Source organism: Oncorhynchus gorbuscha, linkage group LG25 (assembly GCF_021184085.1).
Source record: "Oncorhynchus gorbuscha isolate QuinsamMale2020 ecotype Even-year linkage group LG25, OgorEven_v1.0, whole genome shotgun sequence".
NCBI classification, from domain to species: Eukaryota; Metazoa; Chordata; class Actinopteri; order Salmoniformes; family Salmonidae; genus Oncorhynchus; species Oncorhynchus gorbuscha.
In genome coordinates, this window is record NC_060197.1 from 15,565,529 (window position 1) to 15,582,489 (window position 16,961).

Consider the following 16,961-nt stretch of genomic DNA (forward strand, 5'->3'; position numbering starts at 1 on the left):
CCTCCAACACCAGTTTGTAGAGTCACAAGCTTTATGTAGACATTGCATGCTAGGAATATGGCACTAAATACAAAAAACTTTTGACTAAATTGAATAAACTATAAGTCCATTTTTCCAAACACTTGTGATGCCTTCAAATGGGAAAACGAGATACATAAAGTGCTTTCATGTATAAACGGTACAGTCTGTACTGTCGCCTAATCAAACATTAGATTTCAAATCCAAAACGCTGGAGTATAGAGCAAAATGAAAGGGTTTAGCTTCACTGTCCACATAAATACGTAGGGGAGTGTATGTCATGTGCAGTTGCATGCAGTGGTGGCACTATACATGTCTCTATCTGTCCATCTCTCTCTCTCATCTGTCCAAGCTGGATGTTGTAAAGTCATTGTAATTTAGCCCAAGCTCCAAGACAAACGTGCCTTTAAGGTTAGAATGTCTTTCCCCACTTTCTTCAAAAGTCCTTTTCAACTTGATTTGCTTGTGAAATCACATTCTACACCAAATATTAGCCTATAACTATGAATATGGATTTAACAGTAGACTTAGACATCGGGCAAAGTGTGCTTGCTTCCTGTATAATCTGATCAGTTAAATTCCTTTACGCAAACAAAAAAAAGCAATACATTCATAATTGAAGTCCCATCATTTTCGCTCTCTCTCTTCCTCCGTCCCTCCCGATCTCCCACATGGTATTCCTCTCTGGCCATGATATGAGGTTGAGGTGTTGCGATAGCCTCCACATCGGCCCTTCCACAGAGCTGGAGCAGGCTGGAGGCCCCTCCTCATGGAAACTCTGTCCAGCGCAGGGCGGCCTGGCTTCTGTTGTGTGCGTCATTGTGCTGAGCATTCCCAGGTGTGTGGGGAATTTATACATCTCAACCCTGCCGTGCCCCATCTCTAATGTTCCCCTGCACCTTGTTTCACACACATGTATTTATTTCTTTATGTTTAATTAGATAGGGACATAACGTCCAACACATTGACACATCGAATAAACAATCATCTGATGTGTTGAGCTTGCACCATAGTGCATAATCCCCGTGGGTGGAGTTTTTCCTGACCACACTATAGTCACTCAAGTTCTAGGGCCTGTCCTTTCTCCTGGTCTGGTGATGTGTTCAGGAAAAACTCTAGGCTTTATCCATAAGAAGTGATGTATAGCAGGGAAAGAAACAAAGCGTAGGCACCAGTGAAAATGAACTACATGGAGTTAACCTTCCACTGCAGTGTGAATGACATGTCATCTACTCACCCAGACTGGAATGCCGCTGGCCAGATGCGGCAGGGTAGATAGAGTCTTCCATGATCACGCTTGTTAGGAAGTCACTGGTCCCACAGGGAACAAAGACCAACAGATGATACTTGAGGGGTGGAAAGCAGCAACCTCTGGGAACGTGTATGGTTGGACAAGCCAGTTGGTAATGGCTAAAGACAGTTTATGTACATGTCACTTAGCCAACATGTTTATGTAATGTTGAATCAATAAAGCTCCTGTTTGAAATGCACATTGCATTGTTTGTTCTCATGACCAGATGTTGATGTTCTCACTGTAGTTATGTGTGCCCTTTGGGTGGCCAGGACTCCTATTGTTTATTAGCTGGTCCAAGTGGAAGGAAACACAAGTAAATGATTAGATGGAAGTGTGTGTGTGTGTGTGTGTGTGTGTGTGTGTGTGTGTGTGTGTGTGTGTGTGTGTGTGTGTGTGTGTGTGTGTGTGTGTGTGTGTGTGTGTGTGTGTGTGTGTGTGTGTGTGTGTGTGTGTGTGTGTGTGTGTGTGTGTGTGTGTGTGTGTGTGTGTGTGTGTGTGTGTGTGTGTGTGTGTGAGTGAGTGTGAGTGAGTGTGTGTGTGAGTGAGTGAGTGAGTGAGTGAGTGAGTGAGTGAGTGAGTGAGTGAGTGAGTGAGTGAGTGAGTGAGTGAGTGAGTGAGTGAGTGAGTGAGTGAGTGTTCAGTGAATGAGTGGAGTGAGTGAGTGATTTGAGTGTTCAGTGAATGAGTGGAGTGAGTGAGTGATTTGAGTGTTCAGTAAATGAGTGGAGTGAGTGAGTGATTTGAGTGTTCAGTGAATGAGTGGAGTGAGTGAGTGAGTGTCTCCGTGTGAGAGAGAGCACGTACAGCTATGTTACAAATGAAAACATTTCAGATATGCCTGTATATCATAAATATAGTAAACATAGCCAGCCTATAAATATGCTTACATAAGGCTAAACCATAGATTTATTTTTGCTTCAAAATGTTCCTCACAATTGTTACAGCGAAGACTGCATTTCAACTAGGAGGGTACTGTACCATATCTTTGAACAACCAAACAAGTCAAGTGAAGTGCCTGCAGTATTTTAAGTACTTTATCCTTAGAGCTTCATTGGCCTCGAATACAAAAAATGCCCTGACGAGAATGCAAATGAACTCTTCAACATGCCATTCAAATCACCTCAGAAAAGCAAAATACATTTAGCGGCCTTTTCAAAATGCCAGTCTGGCAGCTGGTGGTTTATAACACTGTTAAAAGATGAAAAAATAATCATAATTTAAAGACAGATGAGATGTATTTTTTAAGCTCCTTGCTAAGGCACCACGTTGGGATTCCGTGCGCACATCATATTGTTTAGAGTGCATTAGCAGCCAGTGACACAGCCTCCTCGCTCTAGTTTTCTTGTTGTCGGGTGGAGTGTCCTGAGGCGATAACAGCAGCGATCCCTCCACTCCTCTTCATTCAGAGATACGCGGGGGCCTAATTTTCCATCAGCAAAGCATGAAATCAGGGGAGAATGCCACACACACACACACACACACACACACACACACACACACACACACACACACACACACACACACACACACACACACACACACACACACACACACACACACACACCAAGCCGCCTTTCGCAAGAGCCACTTCGCCTTCCTGAAACGCACGCACACGCCATACTCTCTAAATAAACTTGAATTCTTACGTGTGGAAGTCAAGTGGGTGCGCGGCTGACAATCACAGTCTTACTACTGAAGAGCCATGTGTCGGGTCATGAAACAGGCTCTCCAGACTTTCTGTGTAATAGGCAATGCTGTCTCTACTGTATGTCTGTCTGTCGCTAGGTCTAAACAGACACAGTGAAACTACTGTACAACTATAGCATGAAACCTGTGAGTAGATATGATAAGGCCTCATCTGGGGTTTTGAAGATGATAATGTCAGTCAAACAGACGGAATCTGAGGGACTAGCATCTATGGCTTTAATGCATAAACACGCACGCACGCACACACACACACACTTCTCTTCAATCTAATGACAAACAAGACCTCGAGGACAGTTACTCATAACCGACAAACACTGCTGCATAGAGTGTGGCAAGCGCACACACACACAGATCTTACTGCATTGACTGACAAAGACACTCTGCAATATGGATGACAAGAACAAAGCACACATAACAAAACTCACGCCATGGTAAGACGATTTCCTGTTCAATAATGAATCGCCATCAGCATCAACACTCACTGCTGTGTGAAAAAAGAACCACCACGCTCTCTCCGAGAACAAAACTTCTATATTTAATCTGCACTGCGAACAGCACGCATGCAAAGTCAAAACAAAATGGTTGGCCAAGTTCTGTGGCATGCAAATCATCCAGCATCCGGACGACAGATACAAAAAGCTTATCCTCCTCGTCTTTCGTTTTATGATTGACAGGATTTTTAAAATGTGTAGATTATAAATATTTATAATTGAGTTGATATCTGCTGTATTTCTTCTTTTTTGTATTTCTTGTTTGATTGAACATGGAAGAAAAGGCATAGGAAAGCGCTTTAATTTATGGAGCACAATACTGATGCATGCAGTCTGTACTGTCCATCAGCACATAAATAAAACCATCCCTGAGTGCAGCCGTAGCTTAGTTCTTCACCACAGCTAATAAGGGATAGTTTATTTTTAGTTGGTGGAGTTTGGAGTCTCCCCCCCCCTCCTCCTCCTCTCTCTCTCCATCCCTCCCAACAGCCTCCCTCTGTGGTAGTGTCCTGTACACTGAGGAGGTCACAGTGAAGTCACCAGGGGCTCTCAAAGTCCCTTTTATGGAAGGAGACAGTTGGGAACACTGGCCGGATCTCAGAGAATTACCCAGGAACACCAGTGAACCCAATCATGTTTGGGACTGCGGCCCAGATACTAAATGGCCAACATGGACAGGACTGTAAAGTAATGTACGGTGAGCTAACTTAGCTATTCGCTACCACACACACAGCGAGGCATATTAAACCACCAAGCTGTCCCCTTGGCCAGACGTGTTGCATAACTGGTGTGATTTAACAAGAAAACACACACACACACCATCCAACAACCATTTCCAGTATGAGCCCCTACGTCCTCTCGCGCTCTACTTCCATTACAGGGGCGTTATTCCCCAACAGTGGGCTCCATTCGTCTGAGAATGCTGCTGTGGGGGTGAGGAATTTGGACGTGACCACAATGGCTTCATTATTCTGCTGCTGTGCATTTGGAGGTAGGAGAGGAGAGGCAGGAGTAGAGAGTTAAGAGAGTTGAGGGAGGAGAGGCATGAGCAGGTCTCATGTCAGCTGCTCTGTCTTGTTATACACACCAAGACAGACCTCCAGATTGGGGATAAAATGGTGCCGCATGTCAGATGGAGAGCGTATGTGTGTGTTCGGGGGTGAGAGAGACACATCCTTGTCTCTTTGCTCAGATGAACAAATGTCACCACAATAGTGCCCTCTACTTCTAAAAGCCACTACTTTGGGAAATGTCACATTTTGCAGTTATTGGCTTTATTCTGACTACCAGGTAACTATAGAAACTATAGAAATGAAAATAGCACTAACAAAAGACAAAACTATGGTATACTGTTGACTTTTGCTTTTGATCAATCTGTAAGGCTGTGGAGACTGCCATACTGAGACTGTCATACTGAGAGTGCCATACTGAGAGTGCCATACTGAGACTGCCATACTGAGATTGCCATACTGAGACTGTCATACTGAGAGTGCCATACTGAGGCTGCCATACTGAGACTGCCATACTGAGAGTGCCATACTGAGAGTGCCATACTGAGAGTGCCATACTAAGAGTGCCATACTGAGACTGCCATACTGAGACTGCCATACTGAGACTGTCATACTGAGACTGCCATACTGAGACTGTCATACTGAGACTGCCATACTGAGGCTGCCATACTGAGACCGTCATACTGAGACTGCCATACTGAGACTGTCATACTGAGACTGCCATACTGAGGCTGTCATACTGAGACTGTCATACTGAGGCTGCCATACTGAGGCTGCCATACTGAGGCTGCCATACTGAGACTGTCATACTGTTGCTGCCATACTGAGGCTGTTTAAGAGACCGTGTGTAGAGTCTAGGACCAACTGGAACCTCTCAGAATGTGAAATAACTTTATTTGGCCTTTGATTGCATTGCAACACATGAGCTCACCTCATTCTGTATCAATGCTGTCCCGTAACCTTCACATCAAAAAGGCCATCTAGAAAGATCAAGCCAGGCGGGCAACATACCATGTGATGCCTTCTAACTCCAAAAAGTCCCCAAAACCTAACCCAGACCAGACCTCCAACACCATCTCATCAATTTTACTCTTTGATATTTCATCGCGGGGCAAAACAAAAAGACTTACAATTGATTGAAGTTCAGTCAGGCATTGTCAACATCATAAACTGCACTCTGATAGTAAAACAAAACAATAAAACAGATCTAGCTTGTGATGCCGACAAGAAGAATAAGAAATACCGTATGATAAACCATGGAAATATAGCACTGCAGGATTTATTTCATAGCCATACTGTAAACTCAATGCAATCCCACAGAGCATTAGAATTTAAAGCAAGCATGAAATACAAACCCTTCAAGCTGATGAAATTCTACAATCAAGCAGGCCAAGTAAATGATGTGGCGACAGGGGGCCCACAGCAATTAGCATGCAGGCTAGTGTTAGTGCAATTATGGAAAACAGACGGTTGGATCACAAGGGCCAGGGACAGGAAGGAAAGGACCACTATTTCCATATTATTCCAGGGGCCACAGTATGTGTAGGGATGTGTGTGTGTGTGTGTGTGTGTGTGTGTGTGTGTGTGTGTGTGTGTGTGTGTGTGTGTGTGTGTGTGTGTGTGTGTGTGTGTGTGTGTGTGTGTGTGTATACGAGGTGGTGGTCATGGAGGTGTCTAGGTGTGCTTTTTACATTCATTTGTATGTGGGCTTCATGGGATTTCAAGGTTAATAAGAACTCAACTTTGTATTTTGAGAGTGAGCCGTGGTGAGAAGGCTGGTGAGCTAGCCAAACCATTGAGAAGAAAAGAAAAAGAAAAAATGCAATGTTCCTCATAAAAACACTCGAGTTGCTTGGGGGAATCACAAAACATTTACGGGTAAACAACCCCAGAGCGAAAACACTTCTGGGAAAATATGAGACGAGACACATTTGGGCAAATCTCTCAGGTGTAGCCAAGCCATCAAAGCCTCCATGCCTGTATGTATGTTAGACATGGCAGAAGGACCACCTGGAGACGAGAAATGACACTCATTTGAGAGTAAATTACCCAAACAAGCATGCCAGGGACTGGCATTAAGTCTCTTGATGTTTCCCAAGGGGGTTAAATGTGAACGCCTCTAATTCAAAACAGGGAGGGAGGCAATACCAACACAGCACAACACAAACACATCAGCAGTACACACCAAGACAAGAAGAGAGGCCTATTGGGATACAGCAGAGAGAACAGCCTTGACTGTCAACTGGCTGCATGCCACACTGCCCTTATATAAAACAGGTATTTTGACATTACACTACAGTAGCTCTATATGAAGCCTAATCCACTTGTCCAGTATGAGTCTCTCCATTTGTACAAAGCTGACAAGGCTTGGGTGACTTCCCCAGTAGTAGTACACAACAGCCTACAACCCCGGCACTGTTCATACTCATTGTGTCCAGCACATTAAGGTGGACAGGTGGCATATCTAAACCCTACACCCCCCCCCGTTTGCCTGTTACTTGTGCCTTTGTCAGATCTCCCATCTGGCCGTGTGGGTTTAGACCTAGGGCTTCACACACTGTTCGTGTTTCAGCATCCAGCAGCAGCTGGTAGATAGAGGTCTTGTACACTCACACACACTGGCTTTAATGGCATAAGCTGTTACAGAGAAAGGGCCCTACGCATCTAATGTCTAATCTTGTCACTCCTACTGTAGGAAGCCACTCATTTATCAGCTCTCTCACACACACGACAAGACTAGCTCATTGTTATAAAAAGGAAATCATAGAAGGCAGAGCAACAGAGAGGAGGCAAAGCAGGAGTGACACCTTGGCATTTTGTCACAGGATCAAATAGAGGAGAGAGATGTGACTGAGTCAGTGGCTCTGTCTGCTTTGAAAAGCTCCCATCAGACACACACAAACACAAGACTATAGTAGATCATTGTTATAAACAGATACCCTGGCAGGGCCACAAAGAAGAGACAGGGGCAAAGCAGGAGTGACACCTTGGTATTCTGTCATAAGATCAAATGGAGGAGAAGGATGGGACTGTGCCTCTTTGAAGATCTCCCATCAGTATGTGAGCACGCATTCAAGCACGCACGCACACACACACACAGGTGCGTGCGGACAAACACATAGACACTGGAACAGCTTAAGGTGTGTCATCTCGCCTGAACCTCTCCTATTGTCTCCGTTCACAAAAAAAGCAGCAGGTTCTCTGTGTGGAGAACAAACCCAGACAGATGCTTCTCTGTTAGGGTGGATGAGCAATGGTGTCAAGTGGAAGAGAAGGGGAGATTCAGAGACGTGTAAAAAATAGATGCAGATGCATCATAAATGTACACTCAGGTACAGTGCAGAAATAAATACATTACTGTTTTAAAAGCAATTTATTGTCATATGAATGGATTTGCATATCCCCGTCAGATTTGCTAATTGTATCCATTTACATGTATTTCTGGTTTGAGCAACACCTTGTTAAATTGCTCACTTATCAATATTCTGAACACTGAAATCACTGAATTACTGGGTTCAAATTCCAAATCACCATATCAAATGCCTGTATTGGTATGTAATGGTACATACGGACACACCATCACATCACCTCCTCCATGCTTCACGGTGGGAACTACACATGTGGAGATCATCCATTGACCTACTCTGCGTTTCACAAAGATATGCCGGTTGGAACCAAAAAAAACTCACATTTGGACTCATCAGACCAAAGGAAAGATTTCCACCGGTCTAATATCCATTGCTCGTGTTTCTGGTCCAAGCAAATCTCTTCTTATTATTGGTTCTCCTTTAGTAGTGGTTTCTTTGCAGCAATTCGACCATGAAGGCCTGATTCAAGTAGTCTATTCTGAACAGTTGATGTTGAGATGTGTCTGTTGCTTGAACTCTGTGAAGCATTTATTTGGGCTGCAATCTGAGGTGCAGTTATTTCTAATGAATGTATTCTCTGCAGCAGAGGTAACTCTGGGTCTTCATTTCCTGTGGTGGTCCTCATTAGAGATAGTTTCATCATAGTGCTTGATGATTTTTGCAACTGCACTTGAAGAAACTTTCAAAGTTCTTAAAATGTTCCGCATTGACCTTCATGTCTTAAAGTAATGATGGACTATTGTTTCTCTTTGCTTATTTGAGCTGTTCTTGACATAATATGGACGTGGTCTTTTGCAAAATAGGGCAATCTTCTGTATACAACCCATACCTTGTCACAACAACTGATTGGCTCAAACGCATTAAGAAATAAATAAATTCCCTAAAATGAACTTTTAACAAGGCTCAAATGCATTCCAGGTGGCTACCTCATGAAGCTGGTTGAGAGAATGCTAAGAGTATGCAAAGCTGTCAAGGCAAAGGGTGGCTACTTTGAAGAATCTCAAATAGAAAATCAATTTAGAATTGTTTAACACTTTTTTGGTTACTACATGATTCCATATGTGTTACTTCATAGTTTTGATGTTCACTATTATTCTACAAAGTAGAAAATAGTAAAAATGAGTGAGTAGGTGTGTCAAAACTTTTGACTGGTACTGTATATACACACAGAGACAGAGACACACAGAGACAGAGACACAGAGAGTGAAAAGAGAGAGAGGAGAGAGAAGGGGGGAATGGGAGGGTTATTGAGGAAGGACAGGAGGTTCATTAGCCGTAACCTCTCAGAGCCCCTCAGACAGAGATAAGGAAGGAGAGAACAGATGAAGTGTCACAAGATGAAAGAGCCTCCATGTCTCCTCTGACTGAAATAACACTCTTCAAAGTGACACGTTCCAGGGAGAGAGAGCGTGAGTGAGAGAGATGAGCTACAGTTACCCACCCCACTGTTCTATTGAGCAATACAATTAAATTAAATTCAAAGGGCTTTATTGGTATGGGAAACATATGTTTACATTGCCAAAGCAAGTGAAATAGATAAACAAAAGTGAAATAAACAATAAACATTACACTCACAAAATTCTCAAAGGAATAGAGACATTTAAAATGTCATTATGTCTATATACAGCGCTGTAACGATGTGCAAATAGTTAAAGTACTGTACAAAAGGGAAAATAAATAAACAAATATGGGTTGTATTTACAATGTTTGTTCTTCACTGGTTGCCCTTTTCTTGTGGCAACAGGTCAGAAATCTTGCTGCTGTGATGGCACACTGTGGTGTTTCACTAAATAGATATGGGAGTTTAGCAAAATTGGATTTGTTTTCAAATTTCTTGTGGGTCTGTGTAATCTGAGGGAAATATGTGTCTCTAATATAGTCATACATTTGGCAGGAGGTTAGGAAGTGCAGCTCAGCTTTCACCTCATTTTGTGGGCAGTGTGCACAGCCGGTCTTCTCTTGGGAGCCAGGTCTGCCTACGGCGGCCTCTCTCAATAGCGCACTGAGTCTGTACATAGACAAAGCTTTCCTTAATTTTGGGTCCGTCACAGTGGTCAGCTATTACGCCACTGTGTACTGTTTAGGGCCAAATAGCATTCCAGTTTGCTCTGTTTTTTGGTAATTTCTTTCCAATTTGTCAAATAATTATCTTTTTGTTTTCTCATGATTGTTGGGTCTAATTCTGTTGCTGTCCTGGGCTCTGTGGTGTCTGTGTGTTTGTGACAGAGCACCAGGACCAGCTTGGTTAGGGGACTCTTCCCCAGGTTCATGTCGGTAATGGCATTGTTATGGAAGGTTTGTAAATCACTTCCTTTTAGGTGGTTGCGAATTTAACTGCTCTTTTCTGGATTTTAATTATTTAGCCAGCAGCATACCACCCTGCATACCACTGCTGGCTTGCTACTGAAGCTAAGCAGGGTTGGTCCTGGTCAGTCCCTGGATGGGAGACCAGATGGTGTTGGAGGGCCAGTAGGAGGCACTCTTTCTTCTGGTCTAAAAAATGACCCTGGCCAGTGATTGGGGACACTGCCCTGTGTAGGGTGCTGTCTTTCAGATGGGATGTTAAATGGGTGTCCTGACTCTCTGCAGTCATTAAAGAGCCCAGTGCCATCCAGGCACTTATCGTAAGAGTAGGGGTGTTAACCCCGGTGTCCTGGCTAAATTCTCAATCTGGCCATCAAACCATCATGGTCATCTAATAATCCCCAGTTTACAATTGGCTCATTTGCCCCCTGTAACTATTCCCCAGGTTGTTGCTGCAAATGAGGATGTGTTCTCAGTCAACTTACCTGGTAAAATAATGGATAAATAAAGTGGGTGTTGGCCTAATTCTGCTCCGCATTATTTTGTGTTTTATTGACCATATTGGGGCGGCAGGTAGCCTAGTGGTTAGAGCTTTGGGTCAGTAACCGAAAGGTTGCTAGATTGAATCCCCGAGCTGACAAGGTAAAAATCTGTCGTTCTGCTCCTGAACAAGGCAGTTAAGCCATGGTCCTAGGCCGTCTTTGTAAATAAGAATTTGTTCTTAACTGACTTGCCAAGTTGAATAAAGGTTCAATTTAAAAAATACAATTTTAGCAGTCTCAATTTGGTGTTCGTCCCATTTTGTGAATTCTTGGTTGGTGAGCGTACCCCAGACCTCACAACCATAAAGGACAATGGGTTCTATAACTGATTCAATGTATTTTTTTGCCAGATCCTATTTGGTATGTCAAATTTGATGTTCCTTTTGATGGCGTAGAAGGCCCTTCTTGCCTTGTCTCTCAGATAGTTCAGAGGAAGTTACCTGTGGCACTGATATGTAGGCATTTGGCAAGTATTCAGACCCCTTGACATTTTCCACATTTTGTTACGTTACAGACTTATAAAATGGATTAAATCATTCCCCCCCCCCTCATCCATCTACACACAAGAACCCATAATGACAAAGCAAGCAGGTTGGTAGAAATATTAGCAAATGTATAAAAAACAAAAAACTGAAATAGCACATTTAAATAAGTACAGACCCTTTACTCAGTACTTTGTTTGAAGTAACTTTGGCAGAGATTACAGCCTTGAGTCTTGGGTATGACACTACAAGCTCGGCACACCTGTATTTGGGGAGTTTCTTACATTCTTCTCTGCAGATCCCCTCAAGCTCTGTCAGGTATTTTCAGGTCTCTGCAGAGATGTTCGATCAGGTTCAAGTCCGGGCTCTGGCTGGGCCACTGAAGGACATTGAGACTTGTTCCGAAGCCACTCCTGCGTTCTCATGGCTGTGTGTTTAGGGTTGTTGTCCTGTTGGAAGGTGAACCTACGCCTCAGTCTGAGTCCTGAGCACGCTGGAGCAGGTTTTTATCAAGGATCTCTCTGTATTTGCTCCGTTCATCTTTCCCTCGATCCTGCCGCTGAAAAACATCCCCACAGCATGATGCTGCCCTCACTATGCAACACCATAGGGATGGTGCCAGGTTTACTCCAGATGTGACGCTTGGCATTCAGGTCAAAGAGTTCAATCTTGGTTTTATCAGACCAGAGAATCTTGTTTCTCATGGTCAGAGTCCTTTAGCTGCCTATTGGGAAACTCTTTTACTGAGGAGTGCCTTCCATCTGGCCACTCTACCATAAAGGCATGATTGGTGGAGTGCTGCAAAGATGGTTTTCATTCAGGAAGGTTCTCCCATCTCCACAGAGGAACTCTGGAGCTCTGTCAGCGTGACCACTGGGTTCTTGGTCACCCCCTGACTAAGACCCTTCTCCCCCGATTGCTCAGTTTGCCAGGGCGGCCAGCTCTAAGAAGAGTCTTGGTGGTTCCACATTTCTTCAATTTAAGAATAATTGAGGCCTCTATGTTCTTGGGGACCTTTAATTTAACACAGGCGGACTCCAATCAAGTTGTAGAAACATCTCAAGGATGATCAATGGAAACAAGATGCAATTGAGCTCAATTTCAATTCTCATAGCAAAGGGTCTGAATACTTATGTAAATAAGGAATCTTTTTTTTGCTAACATTTCTAAAAACCTGGTTTGCTTTGTCATTATGTGGAATGAGGAATGTGGAATGAGGAAAAACTATTATTTAATACATTTTAGAATAAGGCTGTGTCGTGTCTTTACTATCATTAACTGAAGACTTTTTATCAAAGATTCTATGTAATTAAGTATTACGCGATTAGACTGCTTAATCATGTAACTGTAATTACTAGGAAGTCAGGGCACCAAGGAAAAATATTCAGATTACAAAGTTATCATTTCCTAAAATAACTTTTCAGATATTTTATCTGATCAATTAGTCTTCGAATAATGAATTATTTACTTTACCTCACGTTAGTCTCATTCCAAACGTCGTAAATTGTTGGATTTGGATACAAAACGATTTCCCAAGCTTTAAACATCCCAAGGAGCACGTGCAAGCGATAATATTGAAATGGAAGGAATATCCGACCACTGCAAATCTACCAAGACCTGGCCGTCCCTCTAAACTTTCAGCTCATACAAGGAGAAGACTGATCAGAGATGCAGCCAAGAGGCCCATGATCACTCTGGATGAACTGCAGAGATCTACAGCTGAGGTGGGAGACTCTGTCCATAGGACAACAATCAGTCGTATATTGCACAAATCTGGCCTTTCTGGAAGAGTGGCAAGAAGAAAGCCATTTCTTAAAGATATCCATAAAAAGTGTCGTTTAAAGTTTGCCACAAGCCACCTGGGAGACACACCAAACATGTGGAAGAAGGTGCTCTGGTCAGATTAAACAAAAATTGAACTTTTTGGCAACAATGCAAAACGTTATGTTTGGCGTAAAAGCAACACAGCTCATCACTCTGAACACACCATCCCCACTGTCAAACATGGTGGTGGCAGCATCATGGTTTGGGCCTGCTTTTCTTCAGCAGGGACAGGGAAGATGGTTAAAATTGATGGGAAGATGGATGGAGCCAAATACAGGACCATTCTGGAAGAAAACCAGATGGAGTCTGCAAAAGACCTGAGACTGGGACGGAGATTTGTCTTCCAACAAGACAATGATCCAAAACATAAAGCAAAATCTACAATGGAATGGTTCAAAAATAAACATATCCAGGTGTTAGAATGGCCAAGTCAAAGTCCAGACCTGAATCCAATCGAGAATCTGTGGAAAGAACTGAAAACTGTTGTTCACAAATGCTCTCCATCCAACCTCACTGAGCTCGAGCTGTTTTGCAAGGAGGAATGTGAAAACATTTCAGTCTCTCGATGTGCAACTGATAGAGACATACCCCAAGCGACTTACAGCTGTAATCACAGCAAATGGTGGAGCTACAAAGTATTAACTTAAGGGGGCTGAATAATTTTGCACGCCCAATTTTTCAGTTTTTGATTTGTTAAAAAAGTTTGAAATATCCAATAAATGTCATTCCACTTCATGATTGTGTCCCACTTGTTGTTGATTCTTCACAAATAAATACAGTTTTATATCTTTATGTTTGAAGCCTGAAATGTGGCAAAAGGTCGCAAAGTTCAAGGGGGCCGAATACTTTCGCAAGGCACTGTAAGTATTCAGGCACTACATGCTAGTTTTTTATGTGCTCTCCGGCAACGGTGGAATTTGTATTTGCGGTCCGGGCAAATGGACCTTTTTGTGGAACACCATAGGTTTTGTCTTCCTGAGATTTACTTGGGAGCTTCCGAGTGGTGCAGCGGTCTAAGGCACTGCATCTCAGTGCAAGAGGCGTCACTACCGTCCCTGGTTTGAATCTAGGCTGAATCACATCCGGCCGTGATTGGGAGTCCCATAGGACGGCGCACGTCCGGGTTTGGCCAGGGTAGGCCGTCATTGTAAATAAGAATTTGTTCTTAACCAACTTTCCTCGTTAAATAAATAAATACATTTACTGTCAGGGCCCAGGTCTGATATAATCTGTGCAGAAGACCCCACGGGAAAGATTACATTGACCATAAGACTCATCATCACAGAGATAGTCAGTGACCGGGCACAGGGCCTGCTGTTGTAGCATGTATCAAGCAGTCTATTCTCCACTAAAGGAAAGACAACATGTGCAGTACTGTTGGCAGGCAAGGTCTTTGTATCTGGGCTGTATCATACTGTATTGAGGATCTTATTGTTTCAAATGTTACGTAATATCATTGACAACTCTGTACTGCTTTTTCCAAAATAGGAAACAATTCCCCATGTACACGCATGGGGAAAAACAAAAAAGTTGGTTAGGAGTCGACAACGCCACATGGCTGGTGTATGGATTATTTTGGAGAAATTCAATTGTACTTTGAGCATGAGAAATCCTATGAAGGTTGTAAACATTAGCGCTTTGGGACGGAAAAGTACATGAGTGTAAACAGATGACCAACTGAAAAGCTCATAGGGATTATTTTGTGCCTTGTATCACTGCGTAACTACATGAACTTCCCTTCTTAAAAATGACTTTTTCCGAACTGCTCTCGCACATATTCTTCTCCCAGCTAGGATGAAGAAAGCAGCCCATTCACCCACACAGTATTTTAATTAGAGTGCATGTGAACTGGAAAACGTCTAAGGTTACACCACAAACACAATAAAGCGGGGTAAACAAGGAGACAGGGCCGGACCACTGGGTGCTATTGTCAAATATAATTTGTATGAAATTAAACTATAATCAATATTGGATCAGGTACAGTGGGGTAGACTACTAGACAGTCATAATATGGCTATGTCCTTGAGTCCACATAACAACCCTTGTTTTCTTCCATCCAGACCAGCGTATCATAAACAACGCATGGGCATAGAAACAAAGGGTTTTCCACTAACAAATCTTTCCACCGAGACCTGACACTAGTGTTAGTAGCTATTTACATACTGAGAAAGCACTGGCGGAGATTTGCATAATGTTTTTTGTAGCCGGGTGCTCAGGGGAGCAGCATTGTAACATATTGGTGCTTAATGAACTCTGATTTTTTTTTTTCCACAGAGTAAATTAAGAAATGCATTATAGCTGTTAAAGCAATCTGGAGGGAAATCGGAAGCCTTCCACTGCTAAACTACGCTTGATCAGTAATAAATTACATTACACTTATTTGCTTTAATTCATGCTAATTTCACCCAATTAATGTATCACAGTGGTTCTGAGAGAAGGCCGCCACAAGAGGTTTAATTATTTATCCGATTTCTGTATGTTCATGTGTGTGTTTTCCTGTTTGCATATCTGTGTGTGTCTGTATGGCGGCTTCTTTCACTGAGTTTATGCATGACTGTCAGTGTGCTATTATGAATGTATATGTAGAAGTGAGTTTTATCTGTGCACAGGGCGTTTCTAGGATCAGAAGACATTGGGGATTTAGCCTAAAGCCAGTAGGGGGGTCGTGGGGCATTCTCCCACAGTATTTCTACTGCATGAATTTGGTGCACTTTGAGATGAACATTGAGAGACAATATCTACAAAGTTATTTTTTGGTGACCAACTTATTTTGTTTGTCAGTTTTACAATGGGGGGCTAATACAGCTACAGGTATAATATTCAGACAAATATCAAATCATATCTTCAGTTATCATATTTCCACAAATATTATAATACAATACATTCAGGTCACTTACACCTTCCACAGCAGACACTACCTGTATGTAATTACAGTAGCTACTGTGGGATACCTAGTCAGTTGTCAACTGAATGTATTCAACTGAAATGTGTCTTCCGCATTTACCCCAACCCCTCTGAATCAGAGAGGTGAGGGGCTGCCTTAAATCGACATCCACATCTACGGCACCCGGGGAACAGTGGGTTAACTGCCTTGCTCAGAGGCAGAATGACAGATTTTTATCTTGTCAGCTCTGGGATTTGATCCAGCAACCTTCCGGTTTCCGGCCCAACGCTCTAACCACTAGGATACCTACCAGGGTCTCTACTCTAAAACACTCCATACTTCTGGAACACATAAATGCAGCAGAAAAAGAAACTGCCCTTTTTCAGGACCCTGTCTTTCAAAGATAATTCGTAAATATCCAAATAACATCACAGATCTTCATTGTAAAGGGTTTAAACACTGTTTCCCATGCTTGTTCAATGAACCATAAACAATTAATGAACATGCACCTGTGGAACGGTCGTTAAGACACTAACAGCTTACAGACGGTAGGCAATTAAGGTCACAGTTATGAGAACTTAGGACACTGAAGAGGCCTTTCTACTGACTCTGGAAAACACCAAAAGAAAGATGCCCAGGGTCCCTGCTCATCTGCGTGACAGTGCCTTAGGCATGCTGCAAAGAAGCATGAGGACTGCAGATGTGGCCAGGGCAATAAATTGCAATGTCTGTACTGTGAGACGCTGAAGACGGCGCTACAGGGAGACAGGACGGACAGCTGATAGTCCTCGCAGTGGCAGACCACGTGTATCAACAACTGCACAGGATTGGTACATCCGAACATCACACCTGCGGGACAGGTACAGGATGGCAACAACAACTGCCTGAGTTACACCAGGAACGCACAACAAATCCATCAGTGCTCAGAATGTCTGCAATAGGCTGAGAGAGGCTGGACTGAGGGTTTGAAGGCCTGTTGTAAAGGCAGGTCCTCACCAGACATCACCGGCAACAACGTTGTCTATGGGCATCAACCA

The 16,961-nt window shown here is 43.1% G+C and overlaps 1 protein-coding gene across 2 annotated transcripts in view; it reads right to left on the minus strand.

The window, feature by feature from the left end:
- The window catches only part of LOC124013955 (myoD family inhibitor domain-containing protein-like), a 195,541-nt gene that overhangs the window by 129,795 nt on the left and 48,785 nt on the right, over positions 1 to 16,961 (minus strand). The window lies entirely within an intron of this gene.